Here is a 7,500-nt window from a genome sequence, read left to right as displayed (position 1 = left end):
ATCATCGCCTTTGGGCAGCACACACAATCGAACGACGTCGGGCGCGGCATGCCATCATGGCCTTGGATAGCACACACGGTCGAACAACGTCCGGCGTGGCATGCCATCATAGCCCTTGAACGTCAAACAAGGTTGAACGACGTCGGGCGTGGCATACATTATCGCCTTTAGACTAGCTGACTCAGTTGGACGGCGTAAGGCGTGGCATGAAATCATCGCCCTTAGCGCATACGGTCGAACGGCGTAGAGCGTAGCATGCCATCACCGCCTTGTGACATCACACACGGTCAGACGACGTCGGGCGTGGCATGCTATCACCGCCTTTAGGCTGCACAAACAGCATGCCATCACCGCCCTTGGATAGCACACAAGGTCGGATAACTTCTGGCGTGGCATGCCATCACCGCCCTTGGACTGCACCCACGGTAGGACGACGTCGGGCGTGGCATGCCATCACCGCCCATGGACTGCACGCATGGTCGGGCATGGCATGACATCATCGCCATAGGACAGCACACGATTGGACGACGTCAGGCATGGCATGACCTCACCGCCCTTGGGTAGCGCACACGGTTGGACTACGTCAGGCGTGGCATGACATCACTGCCTTTGTACAGCACACGCAGTCGAACGATGTCGAGCGTGGCATGCCATCATCGCTTTTGGGCAGCACACACGATCGAACGAAGTCGGGCAGGGCATGCCATAATAGCCCATGGACGGCAAACACGATCGAACGACGTCTGGCGTGACATGCCATCACCGCCTTTGTACAGCACACACGGTCGAACGACGTTGGGCATGGCATGCCATCTTGACTTTGGGAAGCACACACGGTCGAAAAACATCGGGCGTGGTATGACATCACCGCCTTTGGGCATCACACACGGTCAAACGTCATCGGGCATGACATGCCATCATCGCCTTTAGACAGCACACACGGTCGAATGAAGTCAGGCGTGGCATGCCAACATAGCCCTTGAACGGCAAACAAGGTTGAATGACGTCAGGCGTGGCATGCCATCATCGCCTTTGGAGTAGTTGACACAGTCGGACTGCATCAGGAGTTGCATGCCATCATCGCCCTTGGACGGGAAACACGGTCGAACGACGTAGAGCGTGGCATGCCATCAACGCCTAAGGCCAACACACAAAGAAGGACGACGTCGGGCGTGGCATGCTATCATCTCCTTTGGGCAGCACAGACGGTCAGACGACGTCGGGCGTGGCATGCCATCACCTCCCTTGGACAGCACACATGGTTGGATGACGTCGGGCGTGGCATGCCATCATCTCCTTTGGGAAGCACAATCGGTCGAACGACGCCGACGTGGCATGCCAACTTCACCTTTGGGCAGTACACACGGTCGACCGACGTCGGGCGTGGCATGCCAGCATTGCCTTTGGGCAGCACACACAGCCGAAAGACGTCGAGCGTGGCATGACATCACCTCCTTTGGACAGCGCACACGGTCGAACAACATCGAGCGCGACATGCCATCACCGCCTTTGGAAAGCACACACGGTCGAACGACATCGGGCGTGGCATGCGATCATCACCTTTGGGCAGCACAAACAGTCTGACGGCGTCGGGCGTGGCATGCCATCATAGCCCTTAAAAGGCAAACAAGGTTGAACGACTTCGGGCGTGGCATATATTATCGCCTTTGGACTAGCTGACATAGTTGGACGGTGTAACGCGTGGCATGCCATCATCGCCCTTGGACGGGAAACACGGTCGAACGATGTAGAGCGTGGCATGCCATCACCGCCTTGGGATATCACACACGGTCAGACGATGTCGGGCGTGGCATGCTATCATCGCCTTTGGGCAGCAAAAACAGTCGGACGACATCATGTGTGGCATGCCATCACCGCCCTTGGATAGCACACAAGGTCGGATGACTTCTAGCGTGGCATGCCATCGCCGCCCTTGGACTGCACCCACGGTAGGACGACGTGGGGCATGGCATGAGATCACCGCTCTAGGACTGCACGCATGGTCAGGCATGGCATGACATCACCGCCATAGGACAGCACACGATCGGACGACGTCGGGAATGGCATGACATCAGCGCCCTTGGGCAGCACACACGGTTGGACTACGTCAGGCGTGGCCTGACATGACCGCCTTTGTACAGCACACACGGTCGAACGACGTCGGGCGTGGCATGCCATCATATTCTTTGGGCACACAGACGATCGAACAACGTCGGGAGGGGCATGCCACAATAGCCCATGGACGACAAACACAATTGAACGACATCAGGCGTGACATGCCATCACCGCCTTTGGACAGCACACACGGTCGAACGACGTCGGGCGTGGCATGCCATCTTGCCTTTGGGAAGCACACACAGTCGAAATATGTCGGGCGTGGTATGACATCACCGCCTTTGGGCATCACATACGGTCAAATGTCGTCGGGCATGACATGCAATCATCGCCTTTAGACAGCACACACGGTCGAATGAATTTAGGCGTGGCATGCCATCATAGCCCTTGAACAGCAAACAAGGTTGAATTACGTGAGGCGTGGCATGCCATCATCGCCTTTGGACTAGCTGACATAGTCGGACGTCGTCGGGCGTGGCATGCCATCATCGCCCTTGGACGGGAAACACGATCGAATGACGTAAATCATGGCATGCCATCAACGCCTAAGGACAGCACTAAAGGAAGGACGACGTCGGGCGTGGCATGCTATCATCTCCTTTGGGCGGCACAGACGGTCAGACGACGTCGGGCGTGGCATGCCATCACCGCCCTTGGACAGCACACATGGTCAGATGACGTCGAGCGTGGCATGCCATAACCACCCTTGTACAGCACACACGGTAGGATGACGTCGGGCGTGGTATGAGATCACAGCTCTTGGACGGCACGCATGGTCAGACTACGGTGGGTGTGGCATGACATCACCACCTTTGGACAGCACACACGGTCGAACATCGTCGGGCGTGGCATGCTATCATCGCCTTTGGGCAGCACACATGGTCGAACGACGTTGGGCATGGCATGACATCACCGCCTTTGGACAGCACACACAGTCGAACAACGTCAGGCGTTACATGCCAACACCGCCTTTGGACAGCCCACACGGTCGAACCACGTCGAGCGTGGCATTCCATTATCGCCTTTGGGCAGCACACACGGTCGAAATACGTCTGGCGTGGCATGCCATTATTGCCTTTGGGCAGCACAAACGGTCGAACGACGTCGGGCGTGGCATGACATCACCGCCCTAGGACTACACGCACGATCGGACAACGTCGGGCGTGGCATGATAACACCGCCCTAAGACAACACACACGCTCGAACGACGTCGAGCCTGGCATGACATCATCGCCTTTGGACGGCACGCACGGTCAAACGATGTCAGGAGTGGCATGACATCACCACCCTTGGACGTCACACACGGTCGAACGTCGTTGGGCGTGGCATGCAATCATCGCCTTTGGGCAGCACACACGATCGAATGACGTCGGGCATGGCATGACATCACCGCCTTTGGGCAGCACACACGGTAAAACGATCTCGGGCGTGACATGCCATCACCGCCTTTGGACAGCACACAAGGTCGAATGACGTCGGGCTTGGCATGCCATCATCACCTTTGGGCAGCACAAACGGTCGAACAACGTCGGGCGTGGCATGCCATCATCGCCTTTGGGAAGCACAAATGGTCGAACCACGTCGGGCGTGGCATGCCAACATCACCTTTGGGCAGCACACACGGTTTAACGAGTTCGGGCTTGGAATGCCAGCATCGCCTTTGGGCAACACACACGGTCGAACAACATCGGGCATGGCATGCAATCATTGCCTTTGGGCAACACACATGGTCGAACGACGTCGGGCGTGGCATGACATCACCGCCTGTTGACAGCATACGCGGTCGAACGATGTCGGGCGTGGCATGCCATCATCTCCTTTGGGCAGCACAGACGGTCTAACAACTTTGGGCGTGGCATGCCATCATAGCCCTTTAATGGAAAACACGGTCGAACGACGTCGGGCGTGGCATGCCATCACCGCCTTTGGACAGCGCACACGGTCGAACGACGTCGTGGGCGGTTCCCTTGTGTGAACCTTGGTCTTCCTCCCACAATCTTTGCAGTGATTAAATTCTCAACTCCCTTGGGTAGGAGTGCGACGGCGGGTGTAGCATTGGCCTAGCAAAGAAGGCATCGGCGTCTTTGCACGACATCTCATGTCGGGCGTCGGGGTGGATGTCGAGCGTTCATTGACGGAGCTATTCAGCTATGGCGCATGAGTGGTATTAGGCATTTGTTGGTAGGTTGGATCCCTATTTCGAGAAGCAACGTCTTAACTCGTATGCCAATTCGGTGGCGGATGAAGCGCAATCTAGGCTGGTCAGACGTCGGAATCCTGTGCTGGATAACTAATGCCTAGGCATTGTGCACATGCAAATGGTCGCCTTTCTCCCTTCGAGTCCCATGTGCGGGGTGAACCCAAAAGACGCTTTCGCGTCCCACACCTTCCCTTGCTTCGTCGTACAATGGCGTAATCCATGAGCGGCGCCTCGATTTCTCAGATACGGTAGATATAGTGGGCATGGGGCCTTCATCGGCTTCTATCTGCCCAAAACAAATGCTCCTTACGAATGACTATCGCGCTCTCCTTAGACCCGACCGTGACCGAAAGGGAACGCCAGTCTCATGCGGCGCGGCGTTTTTGAGGAATGCTACCTGGCTGATCCTGCCAGTAGTCATATGCTTGTATCAAAGATTAAGCCATGCATGTGTAAGTATGAACAAATTCAGACTGTGAAACTGCGAATGGCTCATTAAATCAGTTATACTTTGTTTGATGGTATCTACTACTCGGATAACCGTACTAATTCTAGAGCTAATACGTGTAACAAACCCCGACTTCTAGAAGGGATGCATTTATTAGATAAAAGGTCGATGCGGGCTCTGCCAGTTGCTGCGATGATTCATGATAACTCGACGGATCGCACGGCCATCGTGCCGGCGACGCATCATTCAAATTTCTGCCCTATGAACTTTTGATGGTAGGACAGTGGCCTACCATGGTGGTGACGGGTGACGAGGAATTAGGGTTCGATTCCGGAGAGGGATCCTGCAAAACGGCTACCACATCCAAAGAAAGCAGCAGGCGTGCAAATTACCCAATTCTGACACGGGGAGGTAGTGACAATAAATACTGGGCTCCATGAGTCTGGTAATTGGAATGAGTACAATCTAAATCCCTTAACGAGGATCCATTGGAGTGAAAGTCTGGTGCCAGCAGTCGCGGTAATTCCAGCTCCAATAGCGTATATTTAAGTTGTTGCAATTAAAAAGCTCGTAGTTGGACTTTGGGATGGGCCGGCCGGTCCCCCCTAGATGTGCACCGGTCGTCTCGTCCCTTCTGTCGGGCGATGCGCTCATGGCGTTTAATGGCCGGGTTGTGCCTCCGACGTTGTTACTTTGAAGAATTAGAGTGCTCAAAGAAAGCCTACGCTCTGTATACATTAGCATGGGATAACATTATAGGATTTCGGTCATATTACGTTGGCCTTTAGGATCGGAGTAATGATTAACAGGGACAGTCGGGGGCATTCGTATTTCATAGTCAGAGGTGAAATTCTTGGATTTATGAAAGATGATCAACTGCGAAAGCATTTGCCAAGAATATTTTCATTAACCAAGAACGAAATTTGGGGGCTCGAAGATGATTAGATATCGTCCTAGTCTCAACCATAAACGATGCTGACCAGGGATCAACGGATGTTTCTTTTAGGACTCTGCCGCCACCTTATGAGAAATCAAAGTGTTTGGGTTCTGGGGGGGAGTATGGTTGCAAGGCTGAAACTTAAAGGAATTGACGGAAGGGCACCACCAGGAGTGGAGCCTGCGGCCTTATTTGACTCAACACGGGGAAACATACAAGGTCCAAACATAGTAAGGATTGACAGACTGAGAGATCTTTCTTGATTTTACTGGTGGTGGTGCATGGCCGTTCTTAGTTAGTGAAGCGATTTGTATAGTTAATTCCGTTAACGAATGAGACCTCATCCTGCTAACTAGCTATGCGGAGGTATCCCTTCGCGGCCAGCTTCTTAGAGGGACTACGACCTTTTAGGCCGCGGATGTTTGAGGCAATAACAGGTCTGTGATGCCCTTAGATGTTATGGGCTGCACGCGCGCTACACTGATTATTCAAGAGCTTATAGCCTTGGCCAACAGGCCCGGGTAATCTTTGAAATTTCATCGTGATAGGGATATATCATTGCATTTATTGGTTTTCAACGAGGAATTCCTAGTAAGCGTGAGTCATCAGCTCGCGTTGACTACGTCCCTGCCCTTTGTACACACTGCCCGTCGCTCCTACCGATTGAATGATTTAGTGAAATGTTCGGATCGCGGTGACATCTGCGGTTCGCTGCACGCGAAGTCGTGAGAAGTCCATTGAACCTTATCATTTAGAGGAAGGAGAAGTTGTAACAAGGTTTCCATAGGTGAAACTGCGGAAGGATCATTGTCGAAGCCTGTACAGCAGAACGACCTGCGAACTCGTTTTAAACACCTGGGGGCGGCGCTCGCTCGTTGTGCGCCTCCCTTCTGTCACCCGACGGGTGCAAGCTCTTCGGCGACCACCGAACCCTGGCGCGGAAAGCGCAAAGGAATACTACAATCGACAGCCCTCTCCTCGCGCCCTGTTCACGGATCATGGGGGGATGCGCGCTTCTCTGATAACACAAACGATTCTCGACAACGAATATCTCGGCTCTCGCATCAATGAAGAAGGTAGCGAAATGCGATGCTTCGTGTGAATTGCAGAATCCCGTGAACCATCGAGTCTTTGAACGCAAGTTGCGCCCGAAGCCATTTGGCCGAGGGCATGTCTGCCTAGGCTTCACGCATCGCGTTGTCCTCCGGTGCACGTCGCAAGGCTGAACGCGGGGGCGAAAGCTGGCCTTTCATGCGCCTGGCCTAAATGTGAGTCCACGTCGACGGACGTCGCGGCAAGGGGTTATTTTATAATTTATTTTCACACTTTTTAATTTTTTTACGTCTCCTTTTAAAAATTAAAATTTATTAAATTTTTTATTTTAAGGTTCCCATATTTATTTGTAAATTTTCCAAGTTGATTTCATATTTTTTCTGATATTTTCCCTATTTTTTATTAATTTATTACTAATTTTTCAGAATTTTCAAAAAAAAAAAATTTAAAAAAATGTTGAAAAATGTTTTTTTTATATATATTGAAGTTATTTATGAAAGCTAATGTGTGTTTGTACCTTTGAACGTGCATATTTGGGTTGTACATTTCCATTATGATTCTCTGGAAAATCCATGTCTACTCCTGTCACATGGGTAAAACTTTTTTAAGCATATATAAGGGGGGTAGAGGTGTTGGAGGCAGACTGAGGCGCAGGCAGGCACACGACATAGGCTTCCTTTGGGCTTAGTAGGCATGCTGCGTGGGCGCTTGATGGCATGCATGGCTTGTTCGTGCTAACAGTGTTGG

At 52.6% G+C, this 7,500-nt stretch overlaps 1 non-coding gene across 1 annotated transcript; it reads left to right on the top strand.

Annotated features, from left to right (window-relative positions):
* Positions 1–6,732: 6,732 nt before the first annotated feature.
* Positions 6,733–6,888, top strand: LOC138339894 (5.8S ribosomal RNA). Its single transcript, XR_011212772.1, has one exon. It is a non-coding gene; the product is annotated as a 5.8S ribosomal RNA (ribosomal RNA).
* Positions 6,889–7,500: the final 612 nt, after the last annotated feature.

This window comes from Solanum lycopersicum, chromosome 11, assembly GCF_036512215.1.
Source record: "Solanum lycopersicum chromosome 11, SLM_r2.1".
Classification (NCBI taxonomy): Eukaryota; Viridiplantae; Streptophyta; class Magnoliopsida; order Solanales; family Solanaceae; genus Solanum; species Solanum lycopersicum.
The sequence above is the reverse complement of the archived record's forward strand: the minus strand, read 5'-3'. Positions and strand labels throughout refer to the sequence as shown.